The sequence below is a fragment of the Plecotus auritus genome (genome assembly GCF_963455305.1).
Source record: "Plecotus auritus genome assembly, chromosome: 4".
Taxonomy (NCBI): domain Eukaryota; kingdom Metazoa; phylum Chordata; class Mammalia; order Chiroptera; family Vespertilionidae; genus Plecotus; species Plecotus auritus.
The window spans coordinates 133,524,909-133,546,685 of record NC_137775.1 but is presented as its reverse complement, the minus strand read 5'-3'; the positions used below and the strand labels follow the sequence as shown (position 1 = coordinate 133,546,685).

The window sequence follows — 21,777 nt, the reverse complement described above, 5'->3', positions numbered from 1 at the left end:
TGGCTTATGGAAACTGCAGAGCAGATTTTTGTAGATGCCAGTAGGGGGAGAGGGAGAGAGAGATAGAAACATCAATGATGAGAGAGAATCATTGATTAGCTGCCTCCTGCACGCCCCAAACTGGGGATGGAGTCTGCAACCAGGGCATATGCCCTGATGGAGGATGGAACTGGTAACCTCCTGGGTTCCTGGGTCGATGTTCAATTGCTAAGCCCAGCTGGGCAAGGGTCCTATTTTTGATAGCACATGTAATGGAGTGGAAATCATGGGCATCTCATGCTTACTTTATCAACCTGATAGATAAGCACCATAATAACTAGTAGCAACATGTCACATTTGTAGACATTTTAAGTTTAGGAAGAAATAGAGAATGGATAACCCCTTGTTTAATGTCCTTTAACCTTTATCTCTATGGACTGATGGTGAATATTGGGAAGTCTCAGTAAAGAGCCTGGGAAAAATAATTTAAAAAATGATAATGTGCATTCCCCCATAATTTATACAAGTAAGATCAGATAAAAACAAACGTTACTTTGCTTCATTGGGTAAATAAAATTACAAAAGAGAAACAGGCAACCTGAAGTCTGTGTGTAGAAGTTAGTTTCTTATTCATTTATTTCATTGGAGGATGGTAGTTCCTTATTCATTTATTTCATTGGAGGATGGTAGTTCCTTATTCATTTATTTCATTAGAGGATGGTATTCGGCTTGTGTATGGAGAGTTTAGTTATGGGGGTAGACTGGAGGTGTGTAAGTAAATTTCTTTTGAAAAACAAAACAAAACAAAAAAGATTGATTGATTGATTGATTGACTTAAAGTCCTACTTGTAGAGACAGGTCTTCGTCCCCACCTCCTCAGAGCCATTTGTCTACCATTGCAGTCAATATAAGAATCCAGAGTCCCTAAAAAGTACTTGCTACAAATCAATTTCTATTTTTTTGGATTTAGGTATAGTTCTAAGTAAACATAAATTTTAAGAATCATAGAAGCCACTTAATAGATATTTTTCAAGTTGAATCGAAGGAATGTAACCTCAGATCTTTGGGAACTGGAAGTATATTCTGCAGTCACTTTGGGGTGGACACCATTAAATGATAAGCTGAAAGAGTAAATGGAGCAAGAAAGAGCTGATCAGTGGCGGAGCATCTCAACATTTATTTTTTTAGAATGTCTGGGGTAAACTTGTTTTTATACTTGATCATTTTACACAATACTTTGATCTCATCTAAATCATAAATATTCATCTGTGTTATTCAAACAGTCTTAGAGATATCACTTTAGCATCTTTCATTTGAACAAAATGGAAATTCCAGAAAGCCAAGAAGCCCAGCCTCTGAGTTTTACCCACATCGATTAATCCCCTAAATTCGTGGGTGTCAAAGACATGTCGCTAAACAGGCCACTAAAGGCGCCAAGGAAGCCAAAAAAGGAAAGAGCCCCTAAAGGAAAATGGCATTTAATTGGGAACTCTCAGACATCTGTCACTCTTGGTGACAAGCGCAAAAAAGCACTTGCACATTTGAAGAAGCACAGGTGGTATGACTGACAGTGAAGTTAACCAGCGCTGTGTGTAGGCAGGGCCTTGGGTGGGGGAAGGGGGGAGGATTGAGAGGTTGGTTTTGAAGACCGTGCTTTTTCATTCTGAAGATCATTATAAAAAACCAAAACTGTAACCTAAACTGCCATCAATGCTCCATTTAAGAGTCCTACTTGATGAACTAACAGGTCGTGGGTAAAGTTGGGAAAAGAAATACTGTGTGGGTCTCTCTGTTAAAACAAAGCCATGTTCCACCTTTGGCCTCTGGGTTCAAATCGGTGTGCGTGCTCCCGCGGGGAGGGCCTGCCCCCCGAGAATTCTGCTTTTAATAAGCTTCCCAATCAGCTCGCCAGGGGAAGAGCGCTCCCTCCCTCGCCGGCCAGCGTCCTCCCTGCCCGCGCAGCTCCCCCCCATCCTCCACTTCCCTTCCGTTCCCTCCCTGTCGGGGCGGAATTGAGGCCAAGGCAGGATCAGGTTCCCCGCCTTCCAGTCCGAAAATCCCGCCAAGGGAGCCGCGGAGCAGAGGAAGCCCCGAAGTGAAGCCAGGGGGAGAAAGAGACCAGTGAGTCCGTCCCCGGCAGCAGGGAGGGAGCAGCCCGCGCCGCCGGCAGCAGCCACCCGGGTACCTGGACCGCGAGCAGCAAACCTCGCCCCTTTCAACAAAGGCAGCCCGAGCGCAGACAGCACGTTTACAACTCAAAGTAAGTGGAAAAGGGCGCGCCATTCTCCCAGGTGTCTCCAATCGAGTTTCCTGCACCTTCTGCCACTTTTCGGGGCGCCAACAGCTGATGGAGGAAAGAGTGGGGGAGAGGCTGCCTCGGTGGCTTTTGGGGGAGGGGTCGCTTTCGAAATTTATTTGCTCCAGAGGCAAACTGAGGCGTATTTGGGGGGCGTCGGGTCAGGAGAGTCAGGGGCCCCCCGAGATGAGTGGAGGGCGACAGCTTCGTGATGTCATGCCTGCATTTGGACCGCTCCTGCCTCCAGTGGGAGGACATTGCTGGGGCTCTGCCTGTAAACCTGCCTGAGTAGGTGTGTCTGCGGCTGCGGAGGGCAGAGAAAGTGAGGCACCTGAGCGCGCAGGCCTCCTTCCCATCCTTCTCGGGTCGCCCGGGATCGCCCGCTGCTGATGACTCTCAGCTGACATTTCCAGATCCCTCGCGGGGGCTGGTTCCTCCCAGTGCCCGCTGCACCCAGCATCTCTCACAGCATCCAGCACTCCTCCTCCTGCCCGCCACTCAGGGCATGGTTCTAGAAAGGGCTAAGTGCAAAGTTTAAAGGACACACCTTTCACCTCATCTCATTGGAATACTAGGATTTATTTATTACTAATTTGTCAGATTCTCAGTTTCAGAGCTGGTGTTTCTAATAAGTTAACAAAGTAATTTAAAGCGATGAACGTATTTACCTCCTTCCCTACTTTACACACCAAACAAAACACTTCATACATTCACACACACACACACACACACACACACACACACACCCACACACCTTTGTCCTTAACACACACAGACATACAAACTCAAGAACACACACTGAGTTTATCTACACTCTGTTGTTAACTTACACATATCTCTGTTAACACAGCTTTGCAAATTTGGGAATAGATTGAAAAAAAGGAGTGGCCTGTGGGGGGAGGAATGATGGTGAGAGGGGAGAATGGCAATGTGAGGGGCAGCAAAGTCCTGGTCTTTGAGAATCTTTTATCTTAGTAGGCATTTTGTGTGCATCTCTGTGTGTGCACAGAAATAGCCCATTGGCTGCTAATGCGCCTTCTTAACCTCCATGTGTGTGTGTGTGTGTGTGTGTGTGTGTGTGTGTGTGTGTGTGTTGGAGGGAAGGGGGAAGGGCCTGGGAGGAGAAGCAGGGACTACCAAGAAGAGCCTTTGAACTAATAACATCCTGAAGCAATTCCATGACCCCAAGCAAACGTGGAATTGATGAAGCAGTGGAGCTCCTTTGAGCTCCTTGATCATCCGGGGATGAATTGATGTGTGGAAATACCACAAGGTAATGGGAGTGCCTCCCAGCACAGAAAATCAAGCTTGTGCTTTCCATCTCCATTATGCTTATTTTTCAGTAAATTATGCATTTAAAAAACCAAATCATTAAAAAAACCTTTTTTTAATCCAGTTACATTCAAAGAGAAGTAGAGTGGATGTTATCTCTTTCCCCCTTTTTGGGAAATGAGTTACTACAGAGTGGTGAAATAACTCATTTGTCCTTTTTCATTTAAAGTAGGGGATGAGATTTTTAAATGATTTTATTTAAAAATAAACGAATGTCTTTATTCCATGCTTTAAGAAAGTGGGTGCTTTGAGTTCTCTAATTGTATTTTAAAACTTTAGAAAGTGATCTTTGCTTGCTGGCTGTTTCCAGTTCCCCTTTAGAACACTTTTCTCCTCACTTAGTGAGACTCCTCTGTAAGGACCGCCAACCTGAAGTCATATATATCTCACTAGGTGCTGTACTCTAGCCATTCACTTGTGGACACAGTCACATTATATTTTCAAAGCTACAGCTGTGAGAGAAATGAAACTGCTGTTAATATATAACTTTATATTACCTACCTTTTAAATGAGGTGTTATACAGAATAAAAATAACATGTATTTCATAGTATATATAGTATAGCATGTATTACATAATAATGCATAACTCTATAATTTCCCAGACCTCTTTCCATGATATTTGGAGTAATACATTTACTCATTTATTGAAAGTTTCCATGTACCTTATTTGGTCTTTATAAAGAGCACTATATTGCAGTCTTCACATTTTTATTTAATGGGCTTTTAAAAAAACCTTTACTGTTGAAGGTATTACATATGACCCCCGTCTCCCCCCATTGACTTCTTCTAGCCTCCCTACCCCCCATCCCAGGCCATCACCAACCTATTGTCTGTGTCCATGAGTTATGCATATATGCATACAAGTTCTTTGGTTGATTGCTACCCATCCACCCACCCTCCCCCGCCTCCCCCCCCCCTGCCTCCCCCCCCCCCCTGAGATTCCACAGTCTGTTCCATGCTTCTATGTCTCTGGATCTATTTTGTTCATCAGTTTATTTTGTTCATTAGATTCCACATATGAGTGAGATCATGTGATGCTTGTCTTTCTCTGACTGACTTATTTCACTTAGCATAATGGGCCTTTTTTTAAAAAAAACACACACCCAAAAAAACACAACTCTAGTAAAGTCAGTGACCTGGTTTGCATCTTCACAAAACCTGATTATTGGCAATGACCTGAGAGAAATAAGGTCCCCAAATAGTTTAATTGCTCTTATCAATAAAATCAATTTTAGAAATTAAATATTTTCAGTTTCAATGTGTTTTTTTCTCTTTGAAGGAACCTCATTTAAATGAATCTTGCTATTTTATTTAAATGAATCTCATATGCATTCAGAACATAGTCCTATTAGCCATGTGGGATTTTTGCTACTCTTCAAAAATTGTCTCTGGAGACCGAGTTTCCTTGGCTTATTCAAAATGGTGTATGTAGTAAGGCAACTGTAGATTGAGGGCCGTAAGTCAGAATTCAAAATATAAATTCCAGTTCTCCCAACACTTATGCTTTTTTATATGCTAACATCGTGATGAAGAGAGTTGTTCTTGACTTCTCTCCTGGTTCAACACCTGAGTGCACCTCCGTCCACTTCAAGGTGTGGTCCTCTCTGGAGCATCAGCAAAGTCAGGGCTCTCTGAGCGCCTGCACTTCATTGCTCGGATGCCAAGTCTCCCCTGGCTGCTGTTCTAAGGAACCGTCAAGAGAATTCTGCTGCTCTTGGCACAAGGCCATGCCACTGCCTTGGGGGAAAATAATATTCAGATATGGACCCTCTCTTTCTGAGCTGGGCCTGCTTTTTTTCCATCCAGAGTCAACTGGCTGCAGCAGAATTTGGGCCATGGCCTCCCTTTGGAAAGTTGTTCTCCATTTTTGATGTCTCTGGCCAATTCTAGTATCCATCCACTAGGTCGTTTTTCCACACGTTTCATGCCAGGCTTGTATGTGGTATAGTTTTCCAGGTGTCTGCGAGTACCCTACGTTGGGCTGCCAGTTGCGAGTGTCCCCACTACGTCCCGCGTGGTTCAGGGTTCAGGTTCAGGGTTCGGTTCTGGAGGAGGCCGCACACAAATGAAAGAGACTAGAAAATATTAATTTGTAAATATTGGGGCCCTGGCAGGAGGCCAACTCAAGAGGAAGGACTCTGCTTTGCTCCGGCCTAGCGATCCCTTTTATTAAGACTATGGGATACACCCATAGCCTTTAGGCAGGCAATTCCAATAATAGCCAAGCAGCAAGAATTTACATAAAACTAAAAGGTGGAAGTTGCTTTAGCTACTATTGTCTCAACTAAACAGTGGGTGGGTGGCTCTGACCTTTCAGAGCTTCAAGGTTGACCAGCCTTCCCGGTTCCTGGTCCACACCTCTCTGCTAGTGAAGGCAATGGGCAGCTTCCAACAGGTGTCATACGATCTTTCTGGATTGTCAAATGTAACAAGCCTTTTGTTCCTCCCTGTTTTAGTATTTGGTAAATGAGAAGTTAACATTTCTGTGGTTTCAAAGGGCAGCTATACTGTAACATTATCAGAGGGCACTGTAACTGTGATAATATTATGGACTGATTATGGAGATCCCATCCACCACAAATCCCTATTTCTTAAGGGTAGGCAAGGACTTGCTTAAATTGTACGAGAAATAAAACTTAATTTCTTCTACTGGGCTTTATTTTGGAGCTATTTTTTTTCACAATAGGGTTAGATAAAGTGACATTCACATAGGAAAAGATCATCATAATGAGTTTCTTAAAAGCAGAATCCTTAGATTCTTAAATTTCATACTTAGTAAAAAAAATCCCCCTGTATTTTGGTCTTTAAGAAGTGAGCCATAGCAACTGACACTTGAGCTCTTAATTCTAAGACTTGCACTTAGTGAAATCCAAAACATCATTTTAAAACACAAATAGCATGCTGTGTGTATCTCAACATGTTCCCACTTCTTCCAACTCTTATGCTTACTTGTTAGTGGCCCCCCCCCTCTCATTTCTCCTTTTTCTGATCCAGTTGCCATCATTTCCCATCCAACAAGCCCCACAATGATTTGCCTAATTCCTTTCCTATGATGGCATCTCTCCGTTTATGTACACACATATCAGGGGTGGTTGCCCATATCTTAGAATGCATGGAAGGTTGAAACTTGCTCGCTCGATTGAAGTCAAGGTTGAACCTTGACTCCATAGATTTTTGTCGGTATTGACACAGACCCTGGCTAAGATCAGCTTCTACTTTCAACACTATAATAAATATTGACTGTATTCTCTTCTCTGCTTCTCAACTGCAGTGAAGGGGTGGAACCAGAATTGCTCACCCCCATCACACTCCCCCAGGCCCTACCTCAACCATACAATGTTTCTTGCTACAATGGCAGGTCAGTTTAATAATAAACAATATTTATTACATAGGTGCAGCATGTCTTATATTGTGCTGGGCATGTGGTATATTTAGGAAATACTTAGCAGTAAGTCCCAGTTTCTTTTCTCTAGGGCTCACAGTTTTACAATTCTAAACACTTTGTGTTTGGTAAGTGGTGCTAACTTGTGAAATCCTTTATTGGAAATTTATTTAAAAGATATCTCAAACAAAGAAAATCCATCACACCCCTACCCATCTCTGAAAGAAACACTTTAAAAGTCACATACATTTTATCAAACTGATGGCTTTTTGCATTTCTTCCTTTTCCTTGTCATATAGCCCATTGGCTGCTAATGTGCCTTCTTAACCTCCTTGACATATTATTTTTATCTTATTTTTTTCCAACTTTGTTGGCCATTCCTCTCATCTTTATTTTTTCCTTTCCCACCACTTCAACTTCCAAATATGGACATTTATTTCCAGATATTTTTGTTTTCTCCCTCTCTCTCCCCCTTCCTTTCCCCTTCCTTCTCTCCTCCCCACCCCCCCCCCCCCCCCCATGCTTCATTGTTGATCAGGACTCTCTTTGAGTTTCCAGATCTTACCATTCTCTATTAGTTTTAGGTCTCACATTTTTCATTATTTTTTGAATGAATACTGAAGGCAATGCTTTGAGCACAGTCCTATTTGGGAAAGGAGATTGCAATAAAAGATCTCTTGTTATTTTATTCTTATTCCTAACAACACCTACAGCTATTGACTGCCCCGATTATATGTCAGGTTGTGTGGCAGGGTATAGGAAGATAAATCAATATGCCTTTAAGCAACTTGCTGTCTCTCAATATATGTGTGAATAATAAGATTAAAACACAAATGAAGAAAAGTTATAGTAAACTATGTATACACAAGATTTTTATCCTAAGCAGTTCCAGTGACAAAGAGATTAAAAAAAAGAAACATTTTTATGAGAAAAAGGAAAGTAACTCTCAAATGGCTAAATGGAAATGGTGATAATATTTATTTCCAAAGCATCACTGTCTTTTTGTTGCTTTCATGTCATTTATTCTGGGTGAGCAGTTGAACTCTCCATTCCTTCATGTTTTCATTTCACAGTTGCCGCATAATAGAGCAGAAAAAAAAAAAGATTGAAAGTGACATCTTAAGAATTCAGCTTGAGTTATTTAGAATAAACATAATTTTAAAGGCATGACACTTCGCTCTAGATATCCTTTTCAGGAAAATTGTACCAGACATGAGATGACTGTTATTCAGTGAAAGTATAGACACAGAGGAAAAGAACACAAGTCCTCCAACTTCAGCTGTGGGATTTGGATGAAACTGTAAATGAGCTGGAGATGGAAGATGCCCAGAGAAGGTTTTCCCAGCAAATCCTCCCTCTAGATGGCGCTCTAATTCTCCCCTCCTGTTAACCAGCTTCTACTCACCCCTTCCAATGACTTCAGCTCCTGCTTTCTCAGCATGTTGACATTGGAAGAACACACCTTTTACTCACCCTTACCACTGGCTCTGCCCCACCCACACTATGCACCCCTTGAAGGCAGGTTCATCTCAAGAACCCTAGAATATCTAGCATAGGACCCTTGAAAACCCCCAAATGCCTGGCATTTGAGTGAAACAAATAAGTAAATGACTCTGAATACCATTGTTTTTTTGCCCCTCTTCCCCTAATGAACTTGACTGTCTGTCTTCATACCTAATCTTCCTAAACATCACATGGTGCCAATTTCCTGTTTGAACATGAGCACCCCTATTTGCAGTCTCATACATCTAGAAGAAACCTGTCCAGCTCTCTTTTCTTTGTCTCCTTCATTCCAAAGACCATACGAGTACATACCTGCCAGTTCTCTGGAGTGTCTTCCTAATCATACTCCATTTCCTTTACCTTAAAGGCTCCAAACCTTGTGTGGTCTCTGACTCATGCTATCTCCAATTTGGAAAGAGAAATCTGACCTACTTCTTTAGCAAACCATATAATTCAAAGCTTGCTAGACTGATCACTTGATGCATTTTCATCATAGCTCCAATGTGGCTATAAAACATTTGCTTTTTAGCCTGATTGGTGTTGCTCAGTGGTTGAGCATCGATCCATGAACCAGGAGATCATGGTTAGACACCTAGTCAGAGCTCAATCCCCAGTAAGGGGCATGCAGGAAGCAGTCAATCAATGATTCTCTCTAATCATTGATGTTTCTATCTCTCCCTCTCCCTTCCTCTCTCTGAAATCAATAAAAACATATTTAAAAAAATATTTGCTTTTCAGAACGTTTCACATTTATTTTCTCATTACATTTTTGCAACAATTCTACTTAGGTAGGCTGAGCAAGATTTTTGAGAAATTGATAGAGACATATAAGCTTAGAAAGGTTAAGATGAGCCCATTAAATGCCATTGAAACAAAGGTCTTAAAATTGTTAGATTGGGTATTTTTTTCTCCTCTATGATGTATTGCCATCTCTTTCTTTGGCTAATTAATTTTATGTTCCAGTTGCCTCTCACATCAAAACTAAACTCCTATGTTTGTAAAGTAAGAGCCCAAATAACCTAGTGCAGTGGTTGGCAAACTCATTAGTCAATAGAGCAGCAAACTCGCGAGCCGCAGTTTGCCGACCACTGACCTAGTGGTTCCTATCTTCAGTGTTTATCAGAATAACCAGCATCGTGTCTTAGCATCCAGATGCCTAGGGGCCATCCTCAAAGATTCTGAGTTGAGAGGTGGAATCAAGGAAACTGGACATGTGACATCAAGACACAGGTGATGCATTTGAAACTTTAGCCCTAACAAGCAAATTTGAACTTCTAGGTCAAAGAAATCAAGGTATAAGCTACAGCTACACTTCTTACTAGCTGTGTGACCATTAGCAAATAGTGTAGTCTTTCTTCAAGTTTCTTATCTCTCAAATGAGGTCACTAGTACTTACCTTCTGGAATTGACATGAAGATTAATTTAGAAATGAATGTGAAATACTGATCCCAGAGTCTGATTGCTAGAGAGTGTTTGATGAGGATGATTATGGTGACAAAACACCTGATGATAGTCCATCTCACTCTATCTCCCCCACTGCCTTTGTTTCTCTAACTGCCACTTGGTTCTCTAACTAACTAAGGGTCAAGTTTGGATGCAGGAACAAGCATTTATTCCTGTTGTTTGGTGTTGGATGCAGAGTATGTCACTGAATCTTCTAGAACCTCAGGATTGTCAGGTATAAGATGGCGATGATGCTGATGATATCACCTGCTTTGCCTACCTCACAGGTTGATATTAAAGGTAAACTGTGACAATGCTATGATTGTAAACCATAACCTGTTATAGTAAATGTGGTTATAATTAATAAAGTCAGTGGGGCCAGTTCTATCTTTCTCTTTCCCCAGTTCTGCTGCTTGTCATTGTCATTTTCTCACGACACCCAGAGATTGCCTGAGGTGCTGGAAGGTAAGTTTGAGTAAGAGGAAAGATGTGTGACAGGTGTGAAGAAAAGGAAATCTGAGTCATAATGAAAAAAGAAGTGACTAGACAATTCTAAAAAGGATCTTTCACAAAATAATATATTATAGTTCTTCCTGAGAGTCGGTGTTTTCAGTTGGTGTTTTCACTAAATTTAGGTCTTTACAGAGGATTAGCAGCATCTTGTTTATACTATAGTTGTGATTCTCACACCTTGATGTGCCTATCAGTCACCTGGAGATCTTGCTAACATGCAGATTCTGATTCACTATGTCTCCTGTAGACTTTTAAGAGTCTGCATTTCTTTTCTTAAAAAATATTTTTTTAAAATTGATTTTTAGAAAGAGAGGAAGGGAAAGGGAGAGAGAGAGAGAGAGAAACATTGACATGAGAGTGAAATATCAATCAGCTGCCTCCTGCACTGCCTCCTACTGGGGATTGAGCCTGAAACCTGGGCATGTGCCCTGACCAGGAATGGAACCAGCAACCTTTCAGTACACGAGACAATGCCCAGCCAATTAAGCCACACTGGCCAGGGCAAGAGTCTGAATTTCTAACAAGTTCCCAATGATAGTGCTGCTGGCCTGGGGACCTAACTTTGAGTAACCAGCTACTGGTATTCAGTCCAACAAACTTGAGAGAATGAAAGAGAGATCAGAACTCTCCCATCAAAAAATCCATAGCTTAATACAAACAATGAGTGTTATGGACAGTAACACTTCTTGCTATATGCAAAAGTGCTCACGCCTATATCTTCATGTCTGACGATATTTACAATGTTTGATTATTCTGTAAAATAAATTTGCAGTCACCATCTGAATTGCTGTTGACTCAACTGAAGCGCCTTAAGAGTAAGCATCACCTTCCTTGTAGGACTTTGGGTTTTGTCCAAAATGTCCGCATAGACATTTGGTCCGCTCCAAATGCTTCTTGATATTTGGTCTTGTCCAGAATTTACACTCTTAGAAAACATCCCTCAGCTCAAATAGCCCATAATATTTACCGATACTTTTGGTTTACAGGATTAATATCTAATAAATACTATCATGTTTTAGTGGTCCAATAAAAAATTGTGTAGTGGCCGTATTGCCATAACAATCCTCCTTGCCTTGGTAGTCTAGCTAGTAATGGCACAAGTCAAAAACCAAATACCGAGGACCTTTTGGTGTGGGCCAGATGACTCCATGGATGTTTTGGACAAGACCATATGTCCTCTAATTTGCCCCTTGCAAGGTGCGGACACAGGCTTTTATCAGTGCTTCCGCTAGAGCCCTTTGCTGGAGAGGGTGCAAGTGATCTAAATGCTGCCTTCTTAATTTGCCTTAAAAGGTAGTGAGAAGTGTTTAGGAAATTTCCTTCATAATATTAAATAGATGTAATGCCATGTTTTTTCTGTGCTAGAGTATCCTCTTGTTTAGGGTATAAACATCTTACTCCCTTCAATTGTCCTCTTCAAATCCTAATGGAAGTGGAGCAGCTGTCATCTTTCTATGTGACTTCCTGGGGGACATCAGCAGCAGAGAAGGAGCCAGAGCTTTTTGTCTCAGAGTTCATATTTAATCAGTAAAAACTTATCTTGGTAGCAAACTCAGGTAACGGAAAAATCTTGACTCAAGCTAAACAACTGGAGACCATACAAAACTTTAAAACACTATTTTCATAATGGCTTTCCAAATAGGGCCTTTTCTAAACCTAGCTATGGTACTATTGCTCCTAATGCAGAGAATTATCTCTGAGGTTTTAACATGTAGTGGTCTTTATTTCTGAGCAGAATATGAGAGAGGTTCCACTGGGCATATGCCAGGTGGCCAGATGGGGTGTCCCTGATAAACTAGAAGTTGAATCTTAAATTAAAATTAAAAAATACACTGCAGCCTTGGAGACTCATGCCAGAACCCATTTAGTTCTCCAAAAGATATATTCCACAAAAAATGTTGCTTCTGTGTGCAGTATATTTTTTCGGTATAGCCCCAGGGGTTCAAATGAGGAAGCTTGAAGCTGCTATAGGAAAGAAAGCAGGTAGCTTATTAAATTATTCGAACAGATGAAAGTATTTAAATTTTGAAACAGTGAAATAATGCCTTCCCCCCCATTTTCTATCCTTGGTTATGATATACATTTAACTATTAAATTCAATGTCTCTGGCAATATGCAGAAATCTTAGATTTAGCTCATTACCTGTCAGACTTGTGAAAGATTAATTTTAGTCATGTAAATAATAATGAAAAGGCTTTCCTCATGATTATGTTTGTTATTAGAAAACTCAAATATAAACATTATTTTATCTCATTCTAAAAAATATGTATTCATGGTACAAGATATTCACATATTTAAAAAATTATGAAGTAGGAAAAACTCACTTATAATCCTGCTCAAAATAGGCACCACTATTCACATTCTGATATACAGTTCTTCTGATGTAACTTTAAAAAATAGTTGTTTGAATAATATGTCCTACTTTTCAAGTCAACATTATAATTGATGCATGCTATATTTTTAACAGCTGCACACATGTTAATGTATGCCATTTTTTCTATTAAATTGGCCACTTAAGATGGAAAGTCCATTTATTTTGCTTGACAGGGGTAAATTTAAATCATTAAAATAAAAGTTTAGCAAATTAATATTGTGGATTCATAAAAAAGTTGGAGAGAGGAAAATGAAAACAAACATAATCCCATAAAGCAAACAAAAAAAATCTTTGTCCCATCAAAGGCTGTGGTGTTTGGATGGGAACAGATAATCCTGGGGAACTTCGCTTATGCCAACTGAAGGTCAAGCTGAGTAAACATTATCTTCCATTCTAGCCTTGAGGACCCTTCCAGATGCATATCAGGGGGTAAAAGTCTCCCCAGGGAAGCCACAGCTGCCTGAACCCACCCAGATTCAAGCTAACCCCATTAGCAGGTCCCAGGAGCCCAGGGACCCTCTGAGCTAAGAAGACTGGGCCCAATACACTACAGGTGGGCAAACTATGGGAGCAGCAGACCTCTTTGATTCATGTCCCTCCAGGGCTTGGAACCCTTTGGGGAGTTATTTATTTGCTCTGTTTTTATCTGGAATGACTAGTGTACAAATTGGCTCTAGTTTAAAGTGAGATCAAATCTGGGTCTGACAACTGCATTCCTATTTGTAGAGGAGGCATGAAGAAAGTCAAATGCTGTTATCATCTAGGCCAGTATTGGAATTCCCACTAACTTGAGCCTAACTGGTTTTGAGCCTTTTTAAATAGCTGTTTCAGTCTAATGGTTAGGGATCACAGAGTTTGCCCTCTGCTATGTGATATATGGGGATTTGTATTGTACTTCAAGGCTGTCATAAAGAAATTTGGTTTGGAGAAATAGATCAAAAGCAGTTCAGCAGCAATACGTGGGTAGAGGTGGATTTCTACCAATTTCTCTAACTAGATCCACATTTTCTCAAATCAAGCTAACTATGGGTTTCAAACGTCTCATCCAGTGATGGTCTTCTCTTGCAAGAGGTTCCAATGAGGGTGGTCAGCCTCAAAGGCAGCAGAACCAAGAAAACAAAAGAAATAGTAGAACACTTGAACTGAGACCTTAGGGAAAACATCCAACAATCTGATAGAACCCCTATGCTTAAGGAGAGGAACTCAGACCTCATAGTAAATTGCCTTATGTAGCTTTGAGGTTTCCTTCACTGTGAATGAACTTTGGGTCCTTTGGGCCCATATGGCTCTGATGGGGTTTGTTAGGAGATTTCTCTGGGGTGGATTTGTCTTGTTTGCTTTCCAGATCTCATGGGCTCTAGAGGCCTCTTGGAATAATAATGACATGAAGTCAGTCAGCTGTGTGAAGCAACCCTGGCCCCTTCTTGTTCTTCTCAGGGGAAGCCTTTTAAGACAAAACAGTATCAGTTGTCCAGTGAAGAGTTCCTGGACAGAATAGGAACTCCCTGTAGCTCATTGTTTCCATCCATGTCTTCCCCACCCTTGACAGGGGAAGAGGGTGAGCAAAGGGGATCAAGAAGACTGAGAAGTTCCTTTTCAAGTTCCTTCTGCCTCCACCCCCTTATTCCAGAACAACAGCATCTCTCTGGGTTTAAGGTTTCGATGCATGAAATGCCAGTGAGCTTCCTGGGTTAGTTTTCTACCGTGACATCCATTTACAAGCTGCAAAGAATAACATCAAGTATCTTGTTTAAATCAGAAAAACGTTAGGTTTGGACATTTCTATTAACAAGTTCTACTTTATTTTGAAGAACTAATATTATCCCCTGTCTTCTTCCCATCTCAAATTGACCCCTTCCTTGTCTGATGTCCAAATCCATCAACAGGTACAGAACAGGGCATGGTGTTGTCACTACTCTTCCTATGGCGATTTAATGTTTCTTTGGTGAGGAAGATTAGCCTAAGTGTCAGCGACTATTTTCCTCAAAAGGGAATGGATTTCAGTCTCATCTGACATGACATGGGATTGCTTATCTCTGTTCTTGGTGAAATTTAGGCAAAATCACACTTTGTTCCTGGAGAATGTGCATATATTTGTACCTATTATGACTTACAATGTTATAACGAGACCGGAATGTCCTTTAGACCTTCAGAAAGGCCAAGGACATCTGAACTGAGAGGGTGAGAAATGTGGCAATGAAGTGTAGACTATTTAGTAAGGCTTTGAGGAGCAAGTAACAAAATTCTCCTAGAGGATGGAAATAGAGAAACTATGGAACAGTGGCTCAACAGGTAAATTTGACTTTTACTAAAACGAGGATGAGAAAATACCCAGTGTGGAGCACTGTGTGCAACTGAGGGACATTAAGATACATCTAAAAAGGATAAAGTATGGAAAATATTGACTGGTGTTTTCTGAAGCAAATCTGCAAATATTATAATAAATTCCTCCAGATAGCATCTGACAGATATCATTTCCATTTGGAGGTCTCCAAATGAAGATACTTTAATTGTTAAATCATCTTGGATCATGGGTCCTTTCTATGTAAAGGGAGTCACTATTTTAATTCTGAGTTCACTGGCCATGTATCTTGCTACGGACCTCATTGTCCCTACTCTACTGCTAGTTAATTGTTTCTAGTTCTTTCACCTACCACTACCCAAATAGTGCCTGGCACACAGGAGGTGCTCAATTCATGTTTGTTGTTGCATAGAATTAGGATAACTTTTTACCTAGTTTCTACTCTTTCCTTCATCCACCCAGCCTCCTTGCCTCCATTCCTGGAAAGATTTAATATTAACTGGCTGTCCAAGCCAAATGTTGTGATATGAACTATTTTTTTTTTTTTTTGGCATCTTCAGCTTTTCTGCTCTCTCCTTTATACTCAGGTATTTCCGTTATCATTGTTCAGACTTCTGCTATTTATTGCATGTAGACATGCTTCATGTTGGCCATTGGCGTTCCTAGCTTCCCTTGATGTGCCCTGGGGACACATGGTGTAAGTCAGAGTTCAGAACCTACCAGCATCTCTGATGAAGTTCTTAGGAACTTCCAGGGCCAGGAAGGAGCCTCCAGCTCTCATCATCGCTACTTCTAGAAGCTGAAGACTTTGCTTTCTTTTTTATTATTTCCTCTTTTTTCTTTTATGAGCATCATTCATGAACTTTAATAATAATATCTAATATTTATTGAGTGCTTTCTAGAAATGATTGGTACAAAGCTCCCCAACAACCCCATGGGATAAAGATAATTTTTATTCTTAGTTTAAAATTGAGGAAATTTGGTCTCTGAATGGATGAGTAACTTGTCCAGAATCACAGGCTGGTGTGAGAGAGAACAGGTATTGTAGTCCTAATATTTCTAACCACCAATCTCTTAAGCATGATGCTCTTCTGCCTCCACCCCCTTATTCCAGGACAAGGGCCCCATGAGAATTTGAAGATATTTTGGTTCAGTGTTCCCTTCTTCTTCCTAGCCACTGTTCAGCAGTACACCCTCTCTTGCACACAGAATCCTATTGTTAGACTCTTTGATTGCATACTATTGTATGCTGTTTCATTCTCCATTGTTCTCTCAAGTATCGGTTTGCCTGGCCTGGTCCTTCAATCAGCCTGTGCTTAAAAGGGAGCTTAAAAGGGAGCTGGGGGAGTGTAGGCAGGAGGGTGTCTGGGAGATGTCCTGTCTGTTTGTCCAGCCTGCTATCACCTGTCTAAATTGTTTGTTGGGCTGCTGTGCTCTAACCCTGGGAAGGCCACAATACCCTGTTTGTTTGTGTATGAGTCTCTGGCTTTGATTAGCAGCTAGCTCCAGTGCAGCTGAACACACAATAGGGACCAAAAGATGGGGAAAAGATCCTGCTACAGTTTCCCATTGGAAAGCATTCACTGTCAAGCTTGGACATCCAGCCGTGGGGCACAGATGGAAGAGGCTGGGGAAGAGTAGGTAATGGATTCTCCATGTCCACAGCCTGTTGTGCATGATGACGTCACTCCTTTTCTGAAGTGTTGAGCTTCCATCCCTTTAGATGTCTTTTATGATTAAGGTTTAGGACTGATATTGATGTGGTTTGATGAGGGGCAAAGACTGGGAGGCTGGAAAGCATGAAGGAGCACGGTGATTATAAGATCTAGGGTAAACACAGTGAAAGAGATGCATCTATCTTAAAGGGCTAGTCACACAATGAATAAACATCATTACTTTGTCTGCATGGAAGAGGTCAAAATAACTATGACAATAATTCTATCAATTATGAAAAAGAGGGAAGTCGGAAGTTTTTATAACATAGGCAAAGTTAGTGATTTCTAAAAGACTAACTGATAATAGAATTTTGTTCTTTCTTATTAAATGAAATCTATTGAGAATATTCATCAACTGGTAGCTGAATAATAGATGTCTGAAAAGGGAGCTGGGGGAGTGTAGGCAGGAGGGTGTCTAGACACCTCAGATATCCTCAGAGGAGTGCTTAATTTATTGAGAGTTTTTAATCAATAGAATACTTGTCTGAGACAAAAGACACGACCATTATCTTAGCTAGTGGGTACCTGATGTGGATCCTCACAAGAGGGACAAAGTGGACTTGTAGTTGGCAAACCATACAACGTAGCATATGATTAATTGGTAAATGAATGATCCCATCAAGTTCTAGAGAAGAAGGCATTCTGGTCTGAGTGGAACAGGATACTGCGTAGAGGGGTAGGATTTTCAAAGACCATGGTTTTATATATGGCAGGAAGGCAGGGAAAGCACCCCAGGGGAGGGATGGAGAAAGGAGAACCCAAAGGAGATGATAAAAATCAAGATATGGGGTGTGGGGCGCCTGTCAGAGAGCAGATGGGCCAGATTTGTGCAGAGAGTGGGTGGTCAGAGAATGAAAGTTATCATTAGAAAAAAAGTTAGGATTAGAAAAAGTGTTGGGTATTAATACCAAGTCCTTTGAAGTGTAAACTACTCTGCTTGAATTGCATAATTTTAGGTCATAAGAAATTGCTGAAGGGCCAAAACCGGTTTGGCTCAGTGGATAGAGCGTCGGCCTGCGGACTGAAAGGTCCCAGGTTCGATTCCGGTCAAGGGCACGTAACTTGGTTGCGGGCACATCCCCAGTAGGAGGTGTGCAGGAGGCAGCTGATCGATGTTTCTCTCTCATCGATGTTTCTAACTCTCTATCCCTCTTCCTTCCTCTCTGTAAAAAATCAATAAAATATATTTAAAAAAAAAAAAAAAAAAAAAGAAATTGCTGAAGGTTCTCCAGAAGCAAGGAAGGAAAGAAAAACTTGGTAGATTATAAGAAAGATTATTTTTAGAAAAGTAACAGAATGGGGGAGAATCACTTAGGTAAGCCTTCTGAGTACCACCCCTCTTCCCCAAGCCAAATTCTAGAATTCCTATTCATGCTTCAGTGCTTTGCTTAAATACCATCTCCTCCATAAAAATTGTCTTTATTCTCCTAGTTAAATTGAGTACTCATTCCTTTTTCTGTTCCACAGCTTTCTATGATTTTTCTTGGATAAATTTTTTTATTCATTCATTCATTCATTCAAAATATACAATGAACACAATATGCTGGGCTCTATGTTAAGTATTAGCAATATAGAAATGAAGGCACTGTCTGTCTTCAACTCTCACAGTTTAGTTGGGGGGAAGGCACATAAAAAGCGAATCAGTACAGTGTTCAGGAAATGATCTAGATTTGCATTTTTGAAAGCCCCTAGGGGAGACGCCCAATTCAGCTTTGGGTGGATTCAGGGAAGGCTTCCAGGAGGAAATGTCTCCTGACTTGTGTTTAAAGACTGAAGAATATAAGGGAGAAGGAAGAATTCTGTGTAGAGTCAATGCTGTGAATCCTGATTTTATTCTTATCATAAAATGGTTATTTTAAATGACTTTATCTTCCCTACTTAACAATGGAGTTCTTAGCCCAATACTTTGCACAAGAACAAAGGAATGAGGGAAGGAAGGAAGGAAGGAAGGAAGGAAGGAAGGAAGGAAAGAAGGAAAGAAGGGAGGGAGGGAGGGAGGGAGGGGAAGGGAGGGAATAAATTTCAAATGCTTTAGTGAAAGTAGGTACTGAGAGAGAGAGAGAGAGAGAGAGAGAGAGAGAGAGAGGGAGAGGGAGAAAGGAAGGAAGGAGGGGCGAGGGAGGGAGGGAAGGAAGAAAGAAAAATTTCAAATGCCTTAGTGAAAGTAGATACTTAGAAGGAATCCTTTCTGGAGATGCTGTGAAGGAAAATAAAACTATCTGAAGTCTGTACATTAGGATGGAAGCTGGGTACATGAAGAGTGAGTGAAAAATGAGAGGTTGAAGCTGAGTTTGGGGGCATACTAGTGCCATTGATAGAAGAAGCTTAGAGAAAGAGCTGATTTGGGGGAAGAGGTGAGTGTTCTGAGCCTGAAGAATTGTGGAGAGACAGGATTATCTTCAGAACTGAGCCTGGGCTGGACCCAGGCTTCTCAGGTATCTCTGACTTTGTGGGCAAAACTCAATGTCTGGGGCGGCCCTTTGATAAGAAGGAGCCTCAGACATGCAGCATTTGGTCAGTGGTGACCAGGCTTCCATGAAAACTCAAATTCCCGCTCATTACTGTACCTTCCTCCCCAAGAGCTCTTGCAACATACTTTGGCTAGAATGAGGTAAGACCATGTTAACAGATTTATTTTCTGGGAATAATTTTTATTACTTTGCTTCTTACTTTAATAATTCCTTGGAGGCTTCAGCTTTCAAGAAAACACCACATTCAGGTCCTGGCATTGCACATGCGAATGGAATGGTTGAAGCCACATTTTCCAAAATAGTTCAGTGGGCCTTTGAGAACCTTCTGTAATTTGAGTAACTGCGTTTTGGATGAACACTGATGTCCCACACTGAGATGCCTGCTCTTTCCTCGAAACAGCTCAGTTTTCTTTGCTCAAATGAGAGTCCTTACTTCTGCAGCCAGTGGAAAAAGTAGTTCCTCATGAAACTCGGTACCAGAGTGACAGTGAAAGCTGGATTGCGAGGACGCACCAAATATGGATTAAAATATGGGGAGTGTGTTTCTTAGGTACTTTGCTGAAAGGGTTCTGGTCCTGGGAGGGTATTTTGTGAGGTGGTTGGCTTTTTCTTTGCTGTCCCCAGTAGGCACCTAGTTCTCATGCCTTGCTGGGACACAGGGACTCTCTCTTCCCTTTTGGCAGAGGTAAAGGGATCATTTTTATTTTCCTTCTATAAAAATTATTTTTGCAGCTTTGCTAAGAGAAAAGAAAGCTCAGGAAGTCAAAATTATTTAGTTTCCAATCTCCAATTCAATCATGAATCAGATAAGTCCTGGGGACAAGAGGATTTCTAAGAAAGCCTTTTTAGCCCAAAATATATTGTATTTAATCTTGTTCCAGATTACAGTTCAGTCTACAAGTCCTGGTCCAGGGAATTTGTGGCCTGGAGGGTGAAATTGTATGATTTATGGAGGGTTTGCTGCTTTTTGTTCCTTTGACCAATGAATAAACTTCTACTAAGATGAGCTTGTGATAATATAAGTAACACTCTTATCTGCAAGTTACCTAGTTGATATGAAGAAAAATCATACTCTGTTTAGGTTTTTCTATACTAAACTAACAGCTAACATCCATGTATTAATTTTATTTGCACATTGCTTTAGAATCTCTTATTTTATTCTCAGAATAATTGTATGAGATCTGTTGAATATTATTGCCCTTTATACAGATGTGGAATAAGAAGACTCTGAGAATGGAGACTTCATTCCAAGAAGAAAGAATGATGATTGCCTTATCTACCTCATAGCATATTTCTGGGGGTTTTCATAGTCTGGGGAAGAATTTCATTAAAAAAATCAAAGAAAAGTTGGTGTTCTTCCCGTGTATAGATTCTGTGGCTTCAAACTTTGGCTTGTCCAATTCTTGAGCACTGTTTCTTCAAGAAAAGTCCAGCTGTGTTTGAATCTCATGGGGCTGTTAAAGTTCCTGGTCCACCTATGAAATCAGAGCCTTTAGGTGAGGGTTTAGGGATGTTCATTTTAAATCAGTCCATAGGACTGTTTTTATATGCAGTAATGTTTGAGAACCCTTTGTGTGTGTGTGTGTGTGTGTGTGTGTGTGTGTGTGTGTGTGTGTGTGTGTGTGTAAAGCATATTCAGCATATATCTAGGGTCTATTGGGATGCTAGCTGTCTTCCAGAAATTATTGAAAAATGATTCTGGGTTGTAGACCAGACTCTAAGACTGGCCAGCTTTGTATTTTAATTAAATCACTTGAATTTTGCAGGCTTCCATCTCCCACACTCTGAGATCTCTAAGATTCCTGATTCAGTGTCTATGCACTTGTCAGGTTTTGGTCTCTGGATTCTTTCCTCCCTCCCCGTGGAATATCTTTCTGATTATATTTAAGTCAGTGGTTCTCAAAATGTGGTTCCTGAATCTGCAACATCAGCTTCACTGGTTACTCCTTAGAAAGGCAAATTCCCAGATACCACCCCAGACCTAGTAACGGATAGTAGGAGTTTTTCATGATTTGGCAACATTTTTAAAGTTCAAGGGAAAAAATCATAATTTTCCTCATTGATTATTAAGGTTGCTTTTCATGGTTTGAGCATACATGATCATTTTTATGAGCCCACACTACTGTGCAAAGTAAGAACTGCTGGTACATATCTGTGTACATATTACACCTGAAAACAACTACATATTATTATATATTTTGTATTTCTAAAATAAATATAGAAGTCACCACTTGAAAATATCCATTAATTTTTCCTTTTTTGTGATTAATAGAGGACATTTATTAAAGCTGGGGACAGTAAAAGAAGGAAGAGCCTAGGGTAGAAGAAGCAACAGGAGAAAGCCTAGGTGGGGAAATGATCCTAGGTTGGGCTGCTTTGGCTCACTAAGAAGTCAGAGCAAAGGGAGCCTTGGGGACAGGGTCAGGGAGTTAGCCCTGGACAGGCTGCCGATGCCCATTACTCCTT

General features: G+C 40.9%; 1 protein-coding gene across 2 annotated transcripts in view; it reads left to right on the top strand.

Moving 5' to 3' along the window:
- Positions 1-1,953: 1,953 nt before the first annotated feature.
- Positions 1,954-21,777, top strand: part of PTN (pleiotrophin) — a 97,460-nt gene continuing 77,636 nt past the window's right edge. Inside the window, exon 1 of one of the 2 annotated variants that reach the window (XM_080667153.1) lies at positions 1,954-2,239. The gene's annotated coding sequence lies outside the window, so the exon portion shown is untranslated. The remainder of the gene's footprint in view (positions 2,240-21,777) is intronic. The other variant, XM_080667152.1, reaches the window with a different exon arrangement.